General features: G+C 39.7%; 2 long non-coding RNA genes across 12 annotated transcripts in view; one reads left to right on the top strand and one right to left on the bottom strand.

Annotated features, from left to right (window-relative positions):
* Nucleotides 1–6,768, top strand: part of LOC130574271 (uncharacterized) — a 38,109-nt gene extending 31,341 nt beyond the window's left edge. Inside the window, exons 3-4 of one of the 2 annotated variants that reach the window (XR_008965415.1) lie at nt 1,571–1,817; nt 2,455–6,768. This is a non-coding gene — a long non-coding RNA (uncharacterized LOC130574271). Of the gene's footprint in view, nt 1–1,570 lie in introns of both variants that reach the window. The other variant, XR_008965414.1, reaches the window with a different exon arrangement.
* Nucleotides 1–18,366, bottom strand: part of LOC130574269 (uncharacterized) — an 86,379-nt gene extending 68,013 nt beyond the window's left edge. For 8 of the 10 annotated variants that reach the window (XR_008965408.1, XR_008965405.1, XR_008965404.1 and 5 more), the window contains exons 1-6: nt 18,198–18,366; nt 16,750–16,886; nt 13,518–13,667; nt 10,998–11,068; nt 8,038–8,264; nt 7,842–7,923 (exon numbers count right to left, since the gene is read on the bottom strand). This is a non-coding gene — a long non-coding RNA (uncharacterized LOC130574269). Of the gene's footprint in view, nt 1–7,841; nt 7,924–8,037; nt 8,265–10,997; nt 11,069–13,517; nt 13,668–14,565; nt 14,628–16,749; nt 16,887–17,489; nt 17,673–18,197 lie in introns of those variants that run through there. The other 2 variants (XR_008965409.1, XR_008965411.1) reach the window with 2 other exon arrangements.
* Nucleotides 18,367–24,859: the final 6,493 nt, after the last annotated feature.

Here is a 24,859-nt window from a genome sequence, read left to right as displayed (position 1 = left end):
TGTACCTCAAATTYGACCCTACTGCAATTCCAAACACAAATATGCACAGACGGTTGGAAAAGCTAACATCTCTACAAATTACCTATGAATGTGCTTGTATGGTACTCAGGACAATGGGAAGTAAACTATGTGAAGGGCAAGTAAAAGAGCTGATAATATAAATATTTTATGATGCTGGAAAATTTTCAATAGTAAATAAAAAGTAATAAGAGACATGCTATGAGGACAAAGAAACTTTTTACAATGTAAAATTACCATTCAGAGAAATAAATTAAAATAAGCTGTCAAATACAACTGGGATTTTTGAAAAAGTAATAAACAGATAATAAGACATTTAATAATTGTAAGGAAAGTTTATTCCCTTTCATAATGAAAGGATAGAAAATTTTTAAATCTGTTTTTCTGATTTTCTAAGAAATCAGACTTTCATTCAAAGAAAGGATATATATTGTAATCTAGTGGAGTTGACAAATTTAATCTTTGTCAGATGAGGACCCAAGACTTGAAAAATTATACTTAACTTCTCAGAAAACTAAATCTACTAGTCCGAAGTATACATGAAAAGTAGGACTATCGAAGCATTTTAGGGAAACTCAAGGACAATATAACAATCAAGAACCCCACATTGCTGTTACTGGGGAAGGCGTGATGGGGACAGAAGGATTAATGYGGCCAGATTGCTCTTTCTGGCTCCYGTCTGGACACCTCTTGCCGTTGCTTCTTGCTGGAGAGGCATGCAACTTATCTAAAACTGACTAGGTAGGGAGTGCTCTCTATTTATTCATACAGTTCAGAACACCACTTATTTTTGAGCAATAGATCGTTATCAACCCTCAGCAATTTTCAAAAGTCACAAAACACCTATCTGATCAAACTTTTAATTGGAAACACTATTTAAAGTACTGTTATGGTTAAGCCAAACAGGTGTTCAATTCACCATAGCCTTAGAGTCCACTAGGGGTTTGCAGACAACAGCTTGGAAACCATTCCAGCTGTTTCAAAGGTACAGTGATATCTTCTGCTCCATCCCTCCCTACAGACCTTCTGCTTGCTGTGTGAAACAGTTCTGCTTCTTTATCTGATATCCCCCAGGATGAATTTTAGGGCTTGCTACTGCTTTTAGCTTCTGAAGTAGYAGCAAATGGGCATTTTCCATTGCCCACAGGTTTGTGAACAATAGAAGTAAAACTGATCTGCCCATCTGTAATATTGCTATTGCCAGAAAAAGGAACAATTAAAAAAATCTACAGATTTAAGAAAATGGGAGCATTTTATACTTGATTCACATTGAAAAATCTATCATCAGTCAATGAGGACTACAAACTCTTATTTACAGATTCAGAATTATTTTAAGAAATTAACAGAAGCTGCTGAAAATCCATGTAAAAAACAGTGAGGTGGCTTGAGAGCCCTGGCTTCTCACAGCAGTAAGACATTTCCTGTCACTTTAACAGTGATATTCTAGMCTTGTAGTAGGCAGGAACTCTAAGTTCAAAACAGGTACTTTAAACTCGTTGGGGTTATGAAACTCTGAGAAACAGGGAGAAAGAATCTTCTCTTCATTTTGCAGCCCCTGCTGTTAAAAAGAGCAGCTACAAGTCCCTGCCTTCCTGAGTGGCAAGACTGGTCCCAGCCTGCTGAGCTCACAGTTTACGGGCTGATGGCTGCTGTAATCCAACAGCCACTGCCTCTCTCTGATGATGGATACAGCTGAACAGTGGGGTCAGTGAAATCTGCCCACTGCGACAGCCATGGCTTCTGGATCACCACAGGTCCTGCTGTGAGATCCTTCTGCAGCTCTTCAAGGTCAACATTAGGTCTGACTCCAACTGTGAATATTTTCCTTTTATCATCTGCAGTCTTTACAACTGCACTTTTTCAGACTGTTTAGGAACAGGTAGACCAGCAAAGGTGCCAGTACAAACCTCTGTGAGGGGGCAATGTGAGGGGGCAATGTTAAAACTGCCCATTAGTCACTGTTGCTTATCTTCTAACCTTTTACCTATCCACAAAGAATTTTAAGTAACTCCATACTTCATTTTGTTAACAGTCTTCAGTTACAGAACTTTCAAAAAACTTTAGGGTCACTTTTTCCTGTGGGTCTGAAAATTACTCCTTCAAATAACTAGCAAAGCTCTAAGACAAAACTACTTGTACAAAAGCCACAATGGCTGCTATTACACCTATGCGTGTTCCTATTAATTTTTCAGCATTAATTTTTGAGTTCCTATTAATTTTTTTTCCTATTGATTTTTGTCACAATCACTGGGATTTTGTCTGTCATGGTAGCCTGACTTTTTAGTTCAGTAGTCCATTACCATCCCTAAAACCCCTTTTAAAACTAGGGTCACATTTGTTACTTTCCATTTCTCTGTTATCAAGGCTAATTTAAGTAGCAGATTACACAACACAGCTCATCGTTTGTTCACCAATTTAATTTCTGATTTTTTCTAGGACTACTGAAGGAACAGCATGCTACTGGGCAATTTATTAATGTTTATTCAATAAAATCATTAACAAAACTTTATTGAATATCAAATATGAACAATTCCCTACAAAAAAACAACTCCTATTTGGGGAGGGCCCTAATCTTCCTGTCAAACACCTTGCCAGTTCAATGAGTTCCATTATTTCTCTCTGTAATGGCTTTGTCTTTCCCTTAACCACAATTATCTATTAAACTCACCTCCTTACTAGCAAAATTTACATGTGGAAAGAATGGGGTTTGGCTTTTAGAATTTTAGCCCATTGCATTTCAAAATCTTTTATGTTCTGCCTCATATTAGGTCTACACTTGCCAGAATTGTGCTCTTTGCTGCTTTGCTTGCTTGGATTTTACTTTTTAAAAAAAACTTTAGTTTCTAGTAGTTTCTTTTACTGTTGAATTGTGTTGGATAATTCTTATTTAATTGGGTTAGAATCAGAAAACAAAGTCCCCATATAATTTTTTTTATATTTATTTAAACTGTATCTTCATTGGCATGCAATTCTTTTTTTTAAACAAGACTGGAGTTTTACAAATTTTATTTTAATCTTTTTTTCTCCTACAAGTTTGACAAACTTGAGTATGGTATTTCACTACTGAATGGTTCTTCCATAGTCATTTGTTGTGTGCTGATCTAGACTAAATCAAGGGCTGTCTGTCTCCTTCTGGATTTCCTAGCTTGTTTGCTCAAAATTTAGTGCTCAATGATACCTAAATACACAGCCTGTGCATGATGAGCTAATGTGGCCTGCCATTAAGTTYTTCCTGTCCATATATATTTAACCAAGAAGTGTTGCTATGATCAAGCTTTTGTGTTATACAATCTCCCCAGTCTACCACAGTATTTCACTGCCTCCATCCCACCAGCTAGCCCAGAGCTCTTACTAAAGTTCTCCTATTCAGCTGTATCACCATATAGGACTACATCTTGTGTCTAATTCTGATAAAATTAAACTATTGGACTAAATTTTCTTTGGTACATACTGCACCATTTGCCTGCGTAGTCCAAGCTACCATCTCTGTAATCAGCCAGGCACTCAACATTCCATCATCTCCGGCCACATGTATGATCCACACACTAACATTTCAGTGTCCTCTTGAAAGAAAGGAAAGAGTCACATGCAGATACCCTTACAGCATACCTGGGAAATTCCTGCTTGAGTTCATCCTTACCACTTTTCTGAAGATTCATTACTTTCAAGGTACAATGAAGCAGAGCACTATGAGATAGCAATGTACCAAGATACCAAATAAAAACTAGTGTAGGTTCCTTCCCAAGAGAGATCAGGCGGCATTTGAAGAAAGGACTGATGAATGCCACAGTTGTGTTATTCAAGATTTCTGTACCAAGAGATGTTGTGACAGGAAGGGAATATATGAAGAATGCTACAGAAGTGTAAGAAGTCCTTCTGCATATGTGGCAGAACTTTGTGATACTTGCATTGACTTCCTTATATGAGATGGGGTAATCTGTTCTTACTGGTGTGGAGAAGAGAGGGATGCTTTTAGAACACAATGCCAGTAGCTACAGACTTGAGTTTGGCAGCTGAGAAGTCCTCCGGGGCTAGCTTTTTTTTCTGTTGGCTGCAACTCTTTCCCTTTTATGAGGCCTGTGGTTGAAGCACCTTGTTTCTGCATTACATGGCATCAGACACAACAGAACCCAGCAACTACACTGCAGCATCCAGTGTGTATTCATTATTATTTATCTGTACTACCATAAATCTTGGAAGGCCTCACCCTGAACCACTTGCATTACACTGGGCCATCAATAAACAGACAGCAAAACATAGATGTTTAAATTCTACATAGAGACAACAGAGGGATTATGGCAGAGTCCAAATGCAATGACATAGTACTACTGTGGTATGTGCTGCCATTAATATACCTGCAATATAACTGTTGTCTGGCTGGACTGTTTAAAGCTTCACAGTACATAAATTTTTAAAGAAAAAATTAAGGGGAAGATAGTGAACATTTTTGTTTATAAAGAAGTCTACCAATACATAAGAGGCAGCTAAGGAGAAAATATCCAGTGTGGTATGAAAATCTAATGACCAAATGATAGAAGTTGGCATCGTATGTTGATCAAAACCAGAGTCAACCTCTTGACACTGAAGGAGAGGTATCAGGTAGAAGTAGTCTTAATGGGCCTTAAAAATAAAGACAGATAGCTTATCTTTATTGCTTTAAAATGAAGCAGAAAATTGAAAATATCAAAACAGTAGGTTTGGAAAGTGGTATTTACAGCTGAGCAGCACTTTAACTAGCTAACAAGAAAGGCAAGACTGCATTTTGTCAAGCCAAAGTAAAAGATTTTCTAATAAAGATCCATGAAAAATCTGGATGAAAAAGTACCATCATCTGACAGAGAAGAATGACTATCCTTTAAGGGTTGGAAAAAGATTCCCAAAATGCAGGCCTAGATTTGACGACAAAACGAATGACAGCACAATGTTATCATTCATAAAGGATCCAGAGAGGTTTTGTGAGGGCATCAACCTAAATACAAGAAAACCTACTAGCAAAAGACCAAGAGTTGTAACTGGAAATAAAGAACTGAGGGCACTGCTGAAGAAAACTTTCATGCATTAAATCTGCTTAGGACTGGAAAGGAAGAGGTATATGAAACGCATGAAACATTGTTTTTCCTACAAATACTGAGAAATGAGATATTTCTTTGGTGTCACATTTAAAACTAATTTGTTACAGCTATCTATGCTACCATGCTTTGACTTTCAAGGGCTGAAGAAAAACAATGTTCGTGACATTACAATGTGAGGAGTGCAACAATGTGAGAAGTGCCTCATTCCACTCAAACAAGGACATGCTACATTCAGGGCAGGCACCATACGAGTAGAGTGCAAACCACAGTAGACAGAAGCTCTTGGAGACTTACAACTAACATGCTGAATGTTCAGACACCTTCCCTTGCTCTTCCTTCTCAGTGCACAGAAGGAAACTTACTCTGTTGCTGTAGTTCGGCATTTCAGCTCTTGAGGTATTCTTAAGCCCAGACAATGTGTAGCTGTGCAGCAAATGCCCACTCCCTACATCCCAAAACATCATCTCCTTCTCTTGATATCTGTTTTCTTGCTCTTGTCCTGGTTTCAGTCATTTATAGCATCACAGCATGAGTTAAACCAAAGAAACAATCAGATCAGGTTTAAAACAACAGGTGCAAGAAGCAGTAAGTACTAGAGAGCTGGTTACAGCAGGAGACAATTCAGAGTTCCTTCTCTTCCGAGTATTTGTAGCAGTACTGCTGCAGGCAGAACAGAGCTGTGCCCCACCATTATCTCCCTAAAAATACTGGGAAGTTGCCATCACGGGAAGTGGAAGCAGTCACACCCAAGTGATCTGCCTCTCAATGGTGATGAGAGAAAAAATCAGATACAGATGAAACACGCAGAGGATTCCTCATACSCCACTCACTGGCATGTCACTTTCCTTCCTTTTCTTCTCTGAAACTAGATCTATTCTGAGGCACTGCTGACCTAGAGGCACAGCTAGAAGGCTGTGTTTAAGGTTTGGGGTTTTTATTTTTGCAATCATCTAATCTCCCTCTGCATTTCTTTCTTTTACCAAATTTACTGCAAGTAAAAATATGTATGGCCAATAGGATTGAAAGGTGAAAACAGAAAATCTATAGGTCAAAATATTTTAAAAGGAAAATACGCTGATTGAGACTTCTTTTAGTGCAAAATGACACATCCAATATCCTCAAATAATTATTTAAATTCATATTGAAAAATCCCAATTTCATTTTATATTGCAAAATCTCAGAAGAATCGCTGTTCAGGCTCTTAAACTAGAACTCTGAAAATACCCATCCTGTAACAAATATAATAAAATTGTGGTTTGAGCACTGTTGAAGGTGATGCATTTCAAAATCATTAAGTTTTGTGTTTGAAAAAGAAATTATGGCTTCTGCTTAGCACTAATTTTATTTAGCAACCCATTGTCCTCTGTTCTTAGTTGTAACTGTCATCTTGAATACACAATTCATATACTAATTCACAAGTAGTTACTGAGTCTTCTTTAATGCTTTAAAGTACTTATACTCCTCTCCAACAGAAGAAAACCAAAAACTTGGAGAAAAGCATTTACTGATAGTTTTAAACTTAAATCTATCATATATTCAGTGCAATGAAAAATACCAATATCCAGTTATCCATTTAGTTCTCCTTTCAGGTATGTTTTTCAAACCATATTATGGGGTTTGGTTTTGGGTTTGGGTTTTTTGGGGTTTTGTTTGTTTGTTTGTTTGTTTGTTTGTTTGTTTTGGGGTTTTTTTTTGTTTTTTTTTTTTAACTGGACTCTCTAGTCTTTTGATCTGAGTCGGATTTCTTTTTTGGTCCTGCTTTTTCTTCAAATTACTTTCATTTCATGCTGCTCTTGTGCCAAGCAATAAAAATATTCCTGTGCTCCTTAACCTTTACTCATCAATTATTATGTGTGTCCTTGTTTCATGAGAAAGAATCTCTATTTGTCCTTACACACAATTCCTCCAGACCTTTACAGTCCCGTGATAATTATCCACAAATTCAGTAACATTTCCAGTTCTTCCATTTTTTTTATACTAAGACACAGTAGAAAACATCCTTGAATTTAAATACTAAAAAGGAAATACAACATCATAAGACAGGGCACAGAGTTTACAATACCCCTTTTGTTATACAGGGRAAAACCTACATGTAGTTTTTGCTCATTTGTATATAAAAATAGGAGTCAAAGCAATGACTGTACCCATAGCTACAGGAAAAGAACTTCCTCCTTAACCCAAGCATAGATATTTATAGTCATTCTTGGGTGAATCCACTGACATATGATATGGGTAATATGTASTTCCTGCCTAAGACTATAGCTAATCAGCATGTATGATCAAATTCATAATGCCAGCTCAGTTTAATTTAACCAAGTTACACTGATACAAGTATAAGTGTGTATTTGTTAACATGTCAGTGTTCAACCCAGCAAGAAAATTATGTTAGTAAATCAGTTTGTAATAACTACATAAGTATTAGTGGTATAAACAGTTTTTATAGATCTATAAATTTCAAAAAGTTCATCTGTCAAAACACAGAGCAAGTCAGAGACACACTATTCTGAACATAAAGAAAACTAACAACTTAGAACTCCCTACCTAATTGCAATAGGGAAGAACTTCAGGGTCCCATGGTGAATTACCTAAGAATAATAAAATCCTTAATGGGTATACCGTATATATTTTCTGAAAAGAAATGCAGTAATTTGACAAAAGTCAAACCTCTTGATTCACATTTTTATCACCATTAGTTTGTCAACATCAATAAAGACTAACTACTGAAAAAGTCAATGATTTCAATGTACTTACAGCTGAATTTTCTTATCATGTGATCAACTATCCACAAAGCCTCAGCGTGATTAAGAAGTTTTGAGGAATACAGTATTTGGTACTGCCAAAAAAACATAATTAAAAGAACACATGTAAATTATACTAATTTTCTAATTAAAAATGCTTTATGATTAGTTCACATCTAAAGTACATGAGGGGGAAAAACAGGACTTACATTATCCCAATAGGCAGGTTCCAGCACAGTCAATGAGACAGTGACAGAATTCACAGTAAGGAGTCACGGCAGGGTCCTGATCTTGCAACCAAACTTTCACAAAAAGAACCACGCACTACTGCAGAATCTCCTGAATTTCAATAGTGCCCTACCCACACATAATCAATTACAGAGTCTGCCTACGTGGGAGTAACAACAGTGAGAACAGGACCTGTTCCTCCACACACCTGCAAAAATACCAAGATTAAAAAAAAATAAAATTAGCAACATGCATCAAAACCTACTGATAGCCTGTTTTATTACAGCATTTAGCACGTAATAAAGGAGTTCCATAAGTCTTTAAGTTGCATATTATTTATAGGAATTTTTAGCTCCTTCTTTAAAGAATGTTGGCTTAAAATTGCTTATGAATTTTACATGCAGTAACAGCACATTATGGAAGCTTGTACTGATATTACTTGAAATACTTGAAACTTTTTCATTATCATTTTCTACAAATTAATTATACTAATTTCTTTAGTCTATTGAGCAAGTCACTTTTTAGTGCTTCAACCTTCTTAAAATCTGTCCCACAACACCCCTTTTAGGGACACAGCACAGGTCTGTGAATTTATTGAGGTCTTCATGACTGTGAAAATATCTGACCACATATAGTAGCATCCAAGACCAAAGTCTTGAAAAATACATAATAAAAAGCAGTTTAGAATTAGTCATTTTTAGACTAAAAAGTTGCAGCTTTTTAAAACAAAAAATCCTAATGAAAATTCTTTGCTAGGTCTAAGGACTTCATGAACATCATTTAAAACACAGGAAGCACTGAACATAGCGTTGAACAAGAATACACCACCACTTTGCTGTTCACACAAAACTAAACATTCATCATTTGACCTTACTCTTCTTATTAGAAACACACCTCTGKTGATTTTTAAAAGGAAAATGTCACAAGTTACAATATTTTTATATATTATAACCATTTAAAAGCAGGTTAGCCATAGGTTCCATTAAGTAATATTTAACTGGTAACACTAGGCGAGACTACTACTGGTGATAAAGGTTTTAAGAACCAATAAATCCTAGAAACAAGCAAAAAACCTCATTTTTTAATTCCTTTATGACAGATAGCACTGGAGAAATAACAATATTTAAAAGCAAACAACAAGAAAACTGGGACCAAAAAATGATTGAGAATCTAACAGACAAACCAGAAGTTTCATAAAATGGAATGTAGTTTGTTTGAGGGTTTTTTTGTTAATGACTAATTGTTCTCTTCTTGACTTCGATTTTATGAAAAAAATAAGCAGAAAATGAAAAAAAGTATCACAGGTTTTTCTTCCTTGCTGCCAGGTTGATAGTTTTCAACTGAGCAGGCGGAGGAACAAAAAAGTTGACATTTCAAGACAGTTACCTTATGATACTGAACTGGATTCTTCTCATGTTACTTCTTTCAAATTTTACATTTGTTGTGGGTTAAGGTTTCTCCTTGTCTTTCAAACCAAGCCAACATTTCACATGCATGACTCTCAGACTTCTGTTATTCTGAGAAATTCAACTGTTTCTAAAGAACATGCTACAGGACTAAATTCTGTTTAAAGAGTGTTGTATCTTGACCCCTGTCTAACATTAAACAGAAAATTTAAAAATATCAGACATATGCTAAGCTAGTGTGCCTATCTGAGCCTGTACAGTGAGTGATGCAGCATTTCTGGCAAGTGTAATCTGCCCATTTCTCACTGACTGAGATGAATGGACAAACAAAATCTTTCAGTACAATTTTGGTGACAAAATCACACAGCTACAGATTTAGCATTTCCCAAGTTGCAATACAGTATGATAACTTGATGCAGCCTGATCCTAATATTGTTTTCTGTCCCTGTATCTAGGCCCACATCTTTCTTCACAAAGGAAGTTAATTGGAATACAATGCATATTTTCTGCACTGTTCTAAGAGTGTAGGTTGTAACATGGGTCAGGGACACATAGCTGCAGTGTAAATTACGGTCAGTTTCTGGGGAGAGCTGAAAATAYAGTTTCACAATCTTGACAGCTTAAGTAATAGCTCAGAGGTAATGTCCAAACAACCAAAGGAATGAAATACTTAAGCTATCCCAACAGTTTCCTTCTTTGACATGGACAGGAAAACATGTTTCTAATCCAGGTATAGAAAATACCATAACATGGAATGATTCACAAGTGGTTTGGGAGACTTAAAAGGCCCTGGCAAAGCCAAGGTTTTTCACAAGTAGTAGTAATGAAGTTTAGCTTCCTATCAGCATGCTTATAGGTGCCACTGATACACCTGTGCCAAAGTTAGCCTGGCTGTTTTCCCATTTCCTTCTAAACAGATTTCTCTAAATTCCAACTTCTGATGTTTAGGAGAGCACGAAGCAGCTCACATTGTGGCTAGGTCTGAGCTACATGTGTCAACTGACAGACCAACCAAGCATGCTGACCTGCAAGGCAACAGGTTGAACAGAACAGAAAATTTCTGAGCCTGTGCTGCAGTCTTTTCTACCCCAGGGGCACTAATTTTGAGTCTCTTCTCTACTCACAGCTGCTAAATTTCATTCAAATCGCAGAAACTTCACTTTGTGACTTCTACCTCTATATCAAATGCAGCTGAAATTAAGCAGTGGATTCGAAAGTTATTAGGAGATAAACATGATCCTATATACTTGTTTTTGCTCAGAAAGCAGGCATGAAAACACTAGCATAATCAGTGTGAAAAWTTTTTTCACAGATTTTTATATCACTTATTGTTTTTATTCAGGAGTTACACCACAAAATCAAATACAGCAGAACACAATTGTTACACAGTGATAGCATATAAATGAATCCAGAGAATGTAGAGATTGTCTTAATAAAAGTGGCTTAATTTTGCCAAAGTGAACAGAGCCCTAAATACAAGTCACTTCATACCGGTGAAAAATTAACAAATACAATATTGTATTTTTTTAACTTACCACAGCTATAACTGACAGCCCTTCATGGAGATCCTTGCTTCTCTTCCAACTCCATGCTGTCTTTTGTAAGGCTTCAGAAAAGTTCAGTGATACACAGTTCAATAAAACAGCAACATCAACTCTATCAGTCTATTCAGTATACATGGATTTTTGTGGAGTTTTTGTGTTTTGGTTTTTTTTTTTTAAATAAGCATAGTGATTTTTAAAGCATCACCTTAAAATCCTGATCTTACTGCCTGGATGTTGATCCCAATATCCCAAATTAGGGAATAGTTTTTAATAATATGTAAAATCCAGTTCCATTTCTATAAATAGCATCCACAAGCCTCTGTGTACCCTTTCTATTGATACAGCACTAAATTCTTAACTTGTGTAATCCTCACTAAAAATGCATATTTGAAATCAGAGGGTTTTATTTTTTGCTCGATTCCAGGAACTGGTGAAAGAAGGGAAGAATTTGGAAAACTATAACGACCTCTCTAAAACTCCAGGAAAAATGAAGAGAGACAAAGAATAATCAGTATGGAAAAGTTAATAGAAAACTGGACATTGGAGAAGAGGTTAGCAGGACACAACAGGTATAAGAGTCAGGGAAGTGAAAGTGATGCAACCACTAGGGGATGGAACAAAAGAAACAAAGTTATCTTCCTAGCAGGGTAATGAAAACAAGCTTTTCAAAACTGTTTGGCATTCACCTATCTCTTCTTCTGTTAAGTAAAAGAATTACATCAATTCAAAAAATGCCTTAAGAAAACCTAAAAACCATTTCACTTTAAGCACTTAAATTATCTAAACTCCACTCAGCTACACAACTAAAGAAGTGCTTAAATTTTAAAATCAAGTTACGTCCTATTGTTATCTTTCACTTGTAGTATCAAAAACACATTCAAAACTGAGCCCCAGCTCTTTACTCTAATAACACTCAGACTCATACTTCGGTGCTAGTCAGGATCCGGCCCATTGGTTACCAGATAGCAAAACTTAAGTGCAGGATTAGTTGTTTGATGAAGAGAATGCAAATAGTTAAGTGCTCAAAACTAATTCAAGAATCAGTTCTCCAAAAGAAAACTAAAGAAAAAATTGCTGAGAAAGAACAAAGAAACAGATTGTTGCATCTGCATTAAAAATAAATGACCTCTGAGTTACATCTCAATGCATTATGCCTGAAAACTGCTGCTCCTTCTTGTTTTTAAAACGTGAAATGGTAAAGAATCCTGGCAAAGGTTAAGTAAGTTTAGTTGTTGATAACAGTACTAAAGTAATTCTTAACACAGGGTGTAGTTCAGATATCGACATAAAGGGCTCAGCATTTCTCTTGGCTATTTAAACACATTTGTGCTTCCATGCCCAGTTTGGWAAACAGCTGGGACAGGGTTAATATCGTGTATTCCAAGAGGATAAACTGTGGAAATCATAAGCCACCAATAGGGTTGTGTYCCTTTTACTCCTTACTCTACAATACAGTTACTAAAGGAAAACAGAAATTGAGCTATTTGTTGAGATACCAAAAAAGGTCTGGGGCATCTCTCAGCATTCYCTGAACTTCTGGTCACTATGATCTGTCTCCTGAACTACAGATCATTCTGTGCACCATTATRTTAAACCGACATCTATCTAAATTACCATAAAGCCAACAGCAACACTTAACAACTATATTCTTACACATGCAAGCACCAGCTACCAATATTCCATCCTATTTATAGCTGTAAAAGAAAGGAAACTCCTTGTTTTTAAGGTTTATGCTTAATAAATGCATACATGTAAAAATCATTACCTAATGATTCTTTTGAGTAAGATTAAAGACCTGGCTAAGGCAGTAAGTTAAAGAGAGAAATAGTTCCCCTGCATGTTCAGTCACCTCTTCACAAAATAGCTAAACAAAATAATGTTTTGTTTTTCTCAGGAGAATTATGAGCACTACTAAAATTTTATAAATGTTGTGAAGCTCAGAGTTCAAAATTTCCCAGAAACTGGGAAACTAGAGAAGCATATCAACAACTTGCATCAAACAGTCTTAAAAGAAATAAATTGTACAGCAAAAGAGCAAACAAACTAATAGTAGCTAAAAGCACTTCCAGATCCCTCACTTCTGCATTCATTTCAGCAGCATTTAATTTAGTTATAGGCATACATATCTGCAAAATTTAAGCTTCAGTCTTTCGGACACTTTCACATATCCTGAACTTCACTCTTTTAAGCAGTGCTACCTGATAAAACTATTCATGTGAACAGAGTTAAGCACATGCACAGGACTAAAGTTAAAGAAAGCAATAAAGAAATTATCTAATGAATTCAGTATATCACAATTATTTTTGAAGTTGAGGACATTGAGGAAGAAAGCAAAGCTTGAAAATTTAACTGAAATATGGAATGTGAAGGAGAAAATAGGTTATGGTTCCAGAAATTACCCTACAAAAATCTAACTTCAACACCTATAAAATAACAGAATCAGTGCTAGGCAGGAAAAAATAATAGAGCATCCCTAACTTAATAGTCACAATAACCACACTCTATTCTCACCATTTGATGAGTCTTCTTCAGTTCAAGGTTGAAGTACATGGGTGCTGTGGAGAAGCAATAGGCAACTGGTCTGCTGTCATTTATCCAGGAATAAAGAATGGGCTTCAGCTTTCAAAGATACCAAGCCAGAACTTTCCACAACCATTAAATCTACATACAAAAATATTAAAACATTATGAAGTTAAAGTTAGACCTTTTAAGCAAAACTTTACCACAGAACCTAAGTTTAATACCAAATACTTTCTTAAATCCTCAGGGATATGTTTGTTATTATGAGTCAGGCCTATAGACATGTTGGAGTCAATACTGTAAGATATTAACAAAATATAAAAATCCAACCTTTTGATGGCTACACCACTAGTCTTTCTGCTTTCTGTGTTTTARTGGCTCAAAAAAAATCTAAATGGAAGGTTTCCTATTGAAAAATCAGAAGGTAAAAGAAAAAAAAAGCTAGTTTTATTTTTCATGTGGAAGTTTATAGGAAATCTAATAAAGTATAGGCATGTCTTAAGCCAGCACGTATTTCTTGCAGTCCTTACATTCTATAGAAGGATCTCTAGATCATGTTTGTTCTGGCAAATTCAAAACTCTGTTTTCATTGTACAATAGTAAATGCTGTCCACTTTAATCCTTCTACATTACTCTATCACCCTAGCAGACTAGTATTGCAAAAGTAATGAATTCCAAAGCCTGTATTTGTCAGGGCAAATTAGAGACTGAATGGCTACAGCAGAAAGTAAAACACACATGAAGGAGGATGTCCAACTATGGTTACTAGGTTATTAAACTTTAAACTTCAAGTGATATGAAATTTACATGGAAAGCCTGAAGGGAGCCTTAGACTCCTGTAACAGGGATCTAGGAAGCTGGATGAGCATCAGGGGCAAGGCAGGGCTCAAATCAAAAAATAAGTAGAAAAAAATTTCAAATTCCCACTGGCTGTAAGTCCATATACAATACAAACAGTGAATACTAAAACAATATGCAGGTGTGTAATTATTATAATTATGTGGGTATACCTTGGTGCCCCCCAATTGGTCTAACTTACCTAGGAATTGTCCAGATGGAATGGAATAACATGCAAGGACCCAGGCAAGCCAAAGAACCTAACTAAAAAGTTACACAGTAATGACACAATGCCAGTTTTCATTACAACAAATTCCTCTAATCCTCACAGTTGTAAAATAAGTCTTAAAAATACATAGCAAGGTAATTTATAAAGTAATGCATGCCTGAGCGAGAAGACAGCCTCCAGCTTTCTAACCTCCTTAGCTATGAGCTCCTGTGTCATTTCAGCAGACAAGTATTTTGCTTTGATTTTGCCACCTCTCAGCTGGATCTAAACAATCCAGTATATTCAAGCATGAAGTCTGCTGCATATAGGAAACTCCAAGTACAGGAAGCTGGGAGGATGTCATCTCAGCAATGTAGGTTATTATGAGCCCCTCTTTATACTGATTTTTTCGAGACTTTTAATTTACAAATTCAGGGTCTCCATATCCACCAGGGCATAAATCCAGATTCCCAAAGAAATGCCTTCTAGGTCTCTAGACTGGATCCAGTTATCAACAGTTTGCTTCATCTGACATAACAGAACCTATGCAAGAAGTGGGAGAAAAACCTGTAATTTCTAGAAACAGAACTTTCTCAGGGCTGGTGCAAGTCTAAGGAATGAAATTGCCTAAGAGCTAAGGGCCTAACTGCACCTTGCTTGAAGAACAAAACACATTATTTCAGCCTTACCTCACTAACATAAAGACATAATGTGTATGGAAGAAAAGATAGAATAAACTGAAAACATTCAATTGCACATGCTCCTTCCCTTGGCAACAAGAGAACAGGTATGAAATGCTGGTCATGTCACTTATTACCACATGAGGAGATTCTCTGACATTAATGGCACCCTCTGAGGAGAAAAAACTGTAACATAGACAGGCACTACAAGGAGGTGTTCAGACAGTGCTGTARTGAGAACTGATGAAGAAAGGAGTCCATTATAGAAACTGCAGCTTAACCTCTTATCTGCTACCAAAGCAGATAAGGCATCCACCACTCTGATGAGCCCAAGTTGTTTGGAGTGGAAATCTGATCTAAAGAATTGACATCACTTTTGGTGAGACTCAAAATCCTTTCTTTTTCTTCCGTCCTCAGCTGTGTTCCTGCTGTGACTTTTTGGCTTCCATAGTCACTGAGGAAACAAACTGATGATCCTCTCCCAGATGCTACAGCCAAAGAATGCAATAGCCACCTCATCTTACATGGATTTTTACACTATAGTAATTGCTTTCTCACTTGTTCTGATTCTCAGTTAAATATTTACCCATTCTGATCCTCAAAGTATTATAATTGTGCATTATTTAAGAGATATGCATCGAAGGTGTAAACTAAGACTATTACATTAGGTTAAAGCTTTGTGCAATCCTAAGTCATTCTGAAAACAATGATTGTTAATGTCACTGTTAGCTTCTTAAGTCTGAAATATAAGAGCATAGTAATGAAGACATCTGTGTGCTTACACAGAATAATATATATTTCAGTCTGTACAGAACTGGGGCCTATGGGCATTAAGAATGTCAGGAACCTGACAGCAAGTACTAGGTATTAGGAAAAATTTCACTTTCATTAAAAATCTTAATGAAATCATCGGAATGACATCTGAAAGGATAATAGTGTCCTATTCATACTAGAGAACACCATGTGTCATAGAAACAGTGTATCACAGAATACTGACATACTATCTTCTACATCTTATGTTAGGGTTGGAAAAAYGGGTGAAAAATAATAACTACAATTATTTAAGGGCAACACTATACATAATCTAAGTACAAAGAAYTGGTGTCAGCAACATCAGAATTTTATATTTCTCTTTACTGTTTTCACTGCTATTTGTACCACAAAGTTTTCTTTTCACAGGCTCATAGCCTTCAGGAAAAAAAAAAAATTAGAAAGCATGTACTATCATTCTTTTCAGTTGAAAGGCACACTTTTTGAAAATTTTGCTCAGGGTAACTTTAACAAAAGAAGAGAAAAAAAGTAAATATATTGCAAATAATTTATATTTCCTCCTTTTTAATAGAATGGCTTTACAATCTGAAGTTTTGTCATCTGGCTCATTTTCATTGAGAACCTGGTTTAAAAAAATTAGTAATCAGTTTCTTTTGCAGTACCAAACTTCAAATCTGAAGAAAATATAATAATATAAAGGCATAATGTTAGCTATGTGATTACTTACATGTTGCCTTGCACTGCTTTTTTTTCCTTAAGGAGCGCCAGAATTACATACTTTCTGAGCAGCAGTAGTTTTCATAGCCATGATGGTCTAAGCTTTTTGAGCCCCAAAACCTTGGTGTTTTGTACTGCGGCAGTTGGCTTAAAAAAAAAAAAAAAAAAAAAAAAAAAAAAAAGCGAGAAATTACCTCTCCCTTTCAAAACTTGTTCTGCTTATATTTTGTCAGTGCAGCTCTAGCAGGGAGCAGTGGAATCATGAAAAGCATTAGGCCCTGAGCCTGCTAGCGCTCGTCTGCCAGCAGTCCAACCGAGTTCAAGAGGACTCGCTCACAGACGTGAAGGGAAGAGTTTGAAAGTCAGCGGGAACAGAGCTCCCAGACTCTCATATACTTTTGAAAAACCTTCCCCAAAGTCATGGGAACAACAGTTTGCAGGTCTAAGGCCTCTGCTTTCCTTTCCCTTTCTAAAAAGCCCATCAGAATAGGAAAAAAACCCCAAAACACTGAAGCCAGAAAGCCCGAGGACCAGATGCCAGGGATGCGCTGGCTCTCCCACCCGAGGCTGGGTCCGCGGAGCTCCCAGGGAAGGACCCTTCAGCAGGCACATGTCAAGTGGAGGGAGCGAGTGGTTCGGGCGGCACTGTAACCTGCCTTCCCCCCGCGGCTTTCGGCAGCTCGCTAACCTCCATCTCGGCTTCCCCATTCCTGAAACGCGGGTGCCAGCGCTAACCCGGCCATCAGGTACCTTACGATCAGCCACAGCTTGGGGCGGAGGGAGGATGCGGCTTGAAAATGAAAGTTCCCGTTCTCCCCGAGCGCTCTGCGCGCAGCCGAGGCGGGAGCGCTGCCCGAGTTGAACCTCGCTCCGTCAAGTTCCTCCAACAAGGCTTTTTGCCTTCTTTTCTTTTTGGTGTGGGGTTGTTTTTTTTTTTTTTTTTTTTTTTTTTTTTTTTTTCTTTTCAATTACCAGTGTAGTGCACTTCGGGCCCGCTCTGTCCGGAGATAAGCCCACAAAGCCCCGCTCCGCCGCTCGGGGGTTGTTCGCAAGCCCGGGCGGGCGGGCGGGGGGCAACCGGGGGGCCGCCCCGGAGCGCTGCCGACCGGAGCCGGTGCGGCGGCAGGAGGGGGATGGGGAGCGGCGGCTGCCAGGCGGGATCGGGAGCGGGAGCGGGATCGGGCCCGCAGCGCCGAGCGCTCCGAACCCTCCTCTGGCTGCGGCGGGGTGCGCGGCTGTGGGGGGCACAAGAGGGGGTCAGGCTGCAACCTGAGCGCAGCTGGAGCCGCGGGGGTCCTTGGAGGCACGGGGGGTGCGGGGGGAAGGTGCTGTTCATATTTTCCTCAGGTCCTCTTGGCGCACATCCCCCTCCCCCAGCCGGGCTTCCTTTCCCTACCTTCCCAAAATCCGCTGTCGTCCCCCCTTATCCACCCCCCTCCCCTCCACCGGCGCCTTTACCTTGACAAGTTCGCGGGGCCAGCGGAGGTCTCGCTCCCCCTCTCCCTCTCTCCCTCTCTCTCTCTCTCTCTCTCTCTCTCCCTCTCTCCCACACACATCTCTAACGCGCCACCTCTCCCCCGCGGGCCCGGGCTCCGGGTGACATTTCTCTCCCTCTCTCTCCTCCCTCCCTGCTTCCCTCTCTTCCCCCCCACCCCTCCTTTCCCCATTAGCGGCGGTTGGGTCGGGAGCGCGCGCTGAGCGGGGAGGGCGTGGAGCGCGCGCGCGGGCGGCGGGAGCGGCGGTGGGGGGAGGGGCGGCATTGACAGCGAGCGCCGTGTCCGTGCGGCGCTGCCGCCTCAGCCCCCGCGCGCCCCCCCCCCGTTCCCGGCATGCCCCGGGGCGGCGGGGCTGGCGCTAACGAATTTGAATGAAGAGCCCTCCGCTCTTTCGGCGCCATTTTCGAGTGATGCCCGATCGCATCGCTGCTGCCGCCGCCGCGGGGGAGGCGCGGGGGCCGCCCGCCCTCCCGCCCCACGAAACTCACCTCCCTTCCCCTCCGCTTGCCCTGCTTCCACCTTCGCTGCCGTGCTTCGGAGCGGCAGCCGCCGCCGGCACAGGCGGTAAGAGCCGGAGGAAGCGGGCGCGGCTGGGGCAGAGGGAGCTGGGCGGGCGGGCGGGGGAAGCGCGTCTTCGGAAAACGGGGGAAACCTGCACCCCGCCGCCGGGAAAAGTCATCTCAAGAGCCCGGCGGGCAGCGGGCGGGAGGCTCCGGGAGGCGGCGGCAGGTCCTGGGCGGATCTGTCACTCGCTTCTCTGAGTCTCAGCGGGCGTGAGCGGCCGTCTCCTCTGGCAGGTAAACCCGCTTGCTCCCTCGGGGCGGCACCGCGCCCGAGCGGGGATCSCGGGAGCCCCGCTTACACCCGGCCCGGGGAGAGCGGCGCGGAGGCGGGCGGGGGTGCTGGGGGGAGCCGCGGGACCGCCGGAGCTCCAGAGGGTCCCGGTGCCCCGCACTCCCGGGACATGACAGGAGAGGCGTCCCCTCATCTCCCCTCTGCTCCCTACCACCCCCACCCCCTCGCCAGCGGATCCCTCCCTCCCGCCTTCTCCCCCCGCCTCTCCGCCGTGGAAATTTCGGGGCAGCGCCCGGGACACGGAGGCTCCTGCTTCCAGGCTCTGCAGCAGCAGCAGCAGCCAGGATGACTTCCCCACTTACATGCACATCTCCCTTTCTCGCCCGCCGCCCCCAATCCCCCGCCCCCCGCCTCCTCCTTCCTCTCTCCCTGTGTTTTCGTAAGCTGGATTAATGCCCCTTCGCTCTTTCTCTTCCCCTTCCCTTCTCCACCCCCCCCCCACCCCCCCAAAAAAATAGAGGACAACCTTCGGGGTTTTTTTCCTTCGTTTGTTTCCTCTCCATGTTAGCAGATTAACTTCTCTGTTTAAGCGCTTTCTTCACCTCCCACTCAATCGCTTAATTTCTAGTGTCGCGATACGGAGCGGCCTTTTGCCGGAACCCTGGTGACGGTCGTGCTGCCACATGCTGTCACATTTATCATCTCTGTCCCTTTGGGTATTAACGAATGACCAAAGTGCTCTTCATCCCTTATTGCACAGGGCTATTTTTTCCTCCTCGTAGTGTTAAAACGCGAGTTTCCCTCCTGGASTGGAGGGGGGGAAACATAATCCGAGACCATTTGAATCGTGCCAGCTATTTGTAGGTGTTTTTCCTCTCCTCCCACACACCCCAAAACCGAGTAAATACCCTCCCCATAGATAGCCCAGCCTAATACTGTGATCGGAGCTGGCCATTCACCTCCTCTTCTCCGCCTACAAAATTCTCTGTCTCTGTCACCCGGGTCGCTATTTGTCATTGGCTTAGCTATTTTTTGGTGGTTGTTTCTATGTCATTTCTCGGTGGCCAGCAGCTCTTGGTCTCTCGTAGCTGTATGAACGCGGTCGTGCTTATTGTGATAGGGGCCGAGATCTCTCTCGCAGCTTGAGTGCTGGACGATTCCCTCGCCGCACACACACGCACATACACATAATATGTGACACAGTGCCTTTTTCTCCACGACGCCGTTTAACCCACTCGGGGCCGGCTTTGGCGTGGGCGCTCGCGTTTCGGAGTTGCGCACACAGGCTCACAAGGCATCCTTTTGTGGCGGGAGCGCCGGCGGGGACAGCACCGTGCGTCGGGGCAGGGAGGGAGCTCGGGCGCTGCCAGGCCAGCGGACTTCTTCCCAGCCACAATTTCTAAGCACTACTTTTTATTCCTCTTCCTACTTCCCTCTTCACTTTCGGCCGCCCGAGCTTTTTTTTTTTTTTTTAAATCATTTTTTTTTTTTTTTTTTTCCGGAGGCAGGAAGGCGTTTGGATATTTTCCCCGATGCCGTGTGAGCCGCGGGCGCCCGGGGCTGCCGTCGAGCTGGCGGGCGCGCAGGATGCGCAGCGAATGCAGCATCGGGTCCCCCGTTAAGGCGCCCGTTCAGCGGAGGCTGGACCGGCTGCTGCCCCCCCTGGTTGCCTGCAGGGCTGGGGACTGGGAGGTTGGACCGGGTCACAGCCTTTTCCCGCACCTCTTCCTCCCCYCAGCACTGCCGTCCCCCCGCTGCCCCCCCACCCCCGCGCATCCCTCCGCGGCGTTCAAAGCCAGAAGCAGCCGCCTTGCACTTAGCACCCCTGCCACCGAAAATAACGAGTTAACCGAGGGACGTAGGAGGGACGTAGAGAAGAGTTGGGGTGCAGAAGTGCTGTACAAAAGATTTCTGTGTACATGGCTGAGAGCTTCTAGTCTTAAAGTGAAATGCAAAACTTAGCATTTCCAGCATGGCAACTGGATTGTGATTCAAGGTATTTTCTCTGTAGTGCAGAAATCCAGCAGTTCAAGGAGATTTTTCTGTCTCGAATCCCTAGTTTACCTGTATTTTTTAATGTAAAATAAAATTAACACTTTTTCCGTTATTCTTTTCTTGTGAATAGCTGCTTAGTTTGCCTCTGCAATTCATACCTTTGTGCCTTGCTAGAAAATTCAGCTTAATCTTTGAAATTGAGTTGCTAGCAAGATCCTATTGAGATTTAGCACTCATTTCTTTAGCTTTGGATCATTACTTTCAAAGTGTTCTCAGAAATGTTTTTAACAGTCAGTATGGGAATGTGCACAAAGCTCTTTCACTGTAGCTGTGTATACTTTGAAATATTTGAAGAGATTTACACTACTCACCTCAGAAGTGCACTCACAAATACTGACTTTCACTTTCAATGAAATAACTGTCCTGACTCATAGCTAAGTTACCAAAAAAAAAGCCTGTAATTCAGTGCTGTACAGGTGCATGTGCATTTTCCCCACTATTCGATAGTCATGTTCAATAGCGTGCAATTTTTACCTATTTTCCATTTTAATTAAAATCTGCTTAGCACATATTTGACTACATGAAACAACTGTTCTTTTAAGCCTTTTTATCTCAGCTGCACTGTTCTCATATTTTACAATTACATAAAGGTGGGTGTGGCTAAAATGAAAGCAGTAAGTAATCTAATATGAATATATAATATATTTTAAGTGAGTTTTCTTATATTTAATGTACTCCTTATTTTGAGATATTTAGGGGGAAAAATAATGTTGCTTAAATAGACCCTTGTAGAGCTGCTTGCATTTTTTACCTCTGTTAAAATGTCAAACATTAACTGGGATTACTTGGCCCTGGAAAAGTTACATTCGGAGGAAATATCAATTGAATTTAAATACCTAAATGTATATATTTATATTACATCAGTAAATGAAAGCTAAAATTCTATGCTTAATTAAACCTTGCTTAGATATAGCATGTAGCATCGTGTGTGTGTTGTTTTTTTTTTTTTCTTTGTTTCTTTTCAGTCTAATCCAAATAGGCTTCAGTTGGCTGAGGCTTTTTTTTTTCCTTTTTCTCCTCTAAAGTTGTAATGAAAGTTTCCAAGAAGTACCCTCTCATTTTATGATGTAAATCTACTGAAGCTTGAAGTAACTTTTGCAAATTTTTAATTTTCAGAAATAACAGTAATTTGAAAGTGTGATTATATACCTGTGTGACTTTTCCATGTGTTAGGCTGGTACTTCATAGGAAGCTTATTGTAGTAATATTTTAAAGGCAGGCTACATATACGATATCAAGGTCTCAYGGGATTCTCTTTCTGTTTGGTTTGTTGTTAGTTTGGGKTTTTTTTATCTTTAGCTTCTGGAATTCTGAACCTATCACTATTCCATCCAAAATGTAATGTCATGGAAGGAAAAATAAATTGGAGTCTTTAATTCCTTATTTATTTTTATGACTAATAAGTCAAATTCTGCAGTGAAATACAACTGGAACTGCATACAAACTACCTGGCTCTGTATGCCCTGCCTGTGAATGCTGTGTGAAGGTGCACATCTCATCCTCATGAATATCAAAAGCCATCCTAACAGGTGTACCACCAGTTTTATGATATACTCTTACACATATAAAAGCACAGGAGCCCATTTACTGAAAAGTAGCTACGTATCAGTTAATATTTATTTTATAGGACCTTACTGGGTTTTGTTATTTGCATTGGGAAGCAATTAACTACTGAATATAGAAGGGAAAACCAAAAAGCTTATCACTATATTCTATGAATATGCTGCAGGTATTCTGCTTAGTAGGTGCAGTCATCTTCCCACCCAAAGCCCCATTGCAAGTTATTTGAGTAATTCACATTCATTACAAACTGTCAAGGGTAGAGCGCATCTTGGACTAGTTTTGACTGTGAAAAAAATAGGGAATGAAATTGGAGGCTTTTGTGTAGAAACAGAAAAATATTTTTATCAGGAAGTTTATAAAACTAGAAATAACTTTATGTACACCAATAAGTGTTCTCCATGGATTTTTTTTTTACTTATTTATTATTATAAGTTCTAGACACTTAATATCTAACACTGGAACCTGATCTCAAAAAATTACGTTCTTTATTACCAGTTATACTTGGAAAATTTTGTTTGAACAGGCTGCCCAAATTTTTTTTTACTTAGTCCACTGTGACTATTCTCACAGCCATCTATTTTTTTAATAGAACTACTAATGTATTTTAAAGATAGAAAAGAAAAATTGATATGCCCCTCAAATAGAAAGGGGACATTAGAAAGAGTAGAGAGGTGTAGCCACACATTTCCAGTAACCTCTTTTAGTCAGTGGAAATGTTGCTTTGCAATTTTTTTTTTTGGCAGGAGTTATGTAGAATTTTTAGGTTAGTGATATATTAATACATACGATGGATTTCAAAAAGAATCTCTTAATTGAAAAATTTATTCATTGTGGATACTGGACAATTAAAAAAAAAATTTAGAGTAAGCTAGGTATAAAAAATTCTGCCCATAAAGGTGTAAGGCAATATCTGTACTGATTATTTTTAACCCTTTAATGTAAGTTTTTGAAACACTTATTTTAATAACAAAGCTTTGGGATACATCTCTTCACTAGCCAATTGATATTACTGCAATTGAGGTATAGTTCTGATCTTAGCTTTGTATGCTGTGTGTGTGAGAACCTCAGAAGGTTTGTATGAGTGTTAGAGGAGGGTAGCGCAACTTGTGCTTTAGYCCAGCTAGCACTTAAAGTTGGTCAATTTTTTACTCTAATATTTGCATATAATGTTCTTAGTGTATCACTGAAAACAAAAAATACTCTCTTTACAGAGTATGCTTCATTTTTGAGCTTCATCTTATTTTAAACACTTTTCCATACCTTGATAATGAACAGTTGCTAGTGTATAAAGATGACCTCCCACACTTATTACCACATGCACACAACAGTAGAAAATGTAAATCATGTACATTTAACTTTTATTTTGTTAAATGTTTCCCAAGATGGCTTCTAAAACTGAAAGCAATATTGTTATATTGTTTAAAACTGAAAGATAGGAGTGACTTTCAGTGATCGTTATTAATGTSTAAAGGAAACCACTGTTAGAAATAGGACCCCCCCCCACCCCGTGACTATTGAGTTTGTTTTCAGACACTGCAGTAAGTGTATCTGCGGTAAATAGATTATTAATAAACTTTTCAACATTGAATCTGGTTGCAGCTAATTATTTTATTTAGCATGCACTGAAGTTCACTTGAAGATTTGGTCTGAGAAAAAGATAATTACACTTCAAATAGGGCCTAGGCTTGTATTTTCATTTTAGCTTTATGTAAGTCCAGTTTCAATATAATCTTCAAGTATGTTAAATCTCAGTATAAGCACAGAGGAGGACCACAACTTTTGTGGGTTTGGTTTAAGAACAGAAACTTTTTTTAAAAGATGAAATCAAATTATGTGGAATACATGAAAATACAAACTCATTTTTCTTGTTAAAGCAGTGTGCTTATTATAATTCCATAGCTGTGGGGGGATTGTAGTATTTTTTTGAATACTCCTAAAGAATAAAGAACAAATTTATGGAAGTATTTGTAAGCAGGTGACCTGATCTGGGCATCAGCTAGTCATTTATGAGGCATAGGATGTGTCTTGTTATGGTGTCTACAGTGAAAAAGTTCAAATAAAGTCAAAACATATTTAAGATTTTGGCTGTGTGAATGCAGTGTTTCCTCCAGTAGCTATTTGACTATGGTTACTGCCTCTGTCAAGCTGCATTTTGTTCTTACCTGATCATGGCTGGGCTTTTTTGTTTTGTTTTGTTTGTTTTATTTGGTT

This window comes from Malurus melanocephalus, unplaced genomic scaffold (assembly GCF_030028575.1).
Source record: "Malurus melanocephalus ecotype Western Australia unplaced genomic scaffold, MMel_1.1 scaffold_78, whole genome shotgun sequence".
In the NCBI taxonomy this organism is placed as follows: Eukaryota; Metazoa; Chordata; class Aves; order Passeriformes; family Maluridae; genus Malurus; species Malurus melanocephalus.
Note: the sequence above shows the minus strand (reverse complement) of the source record. Positions and strands in the feature narration are given on the sequence as shown.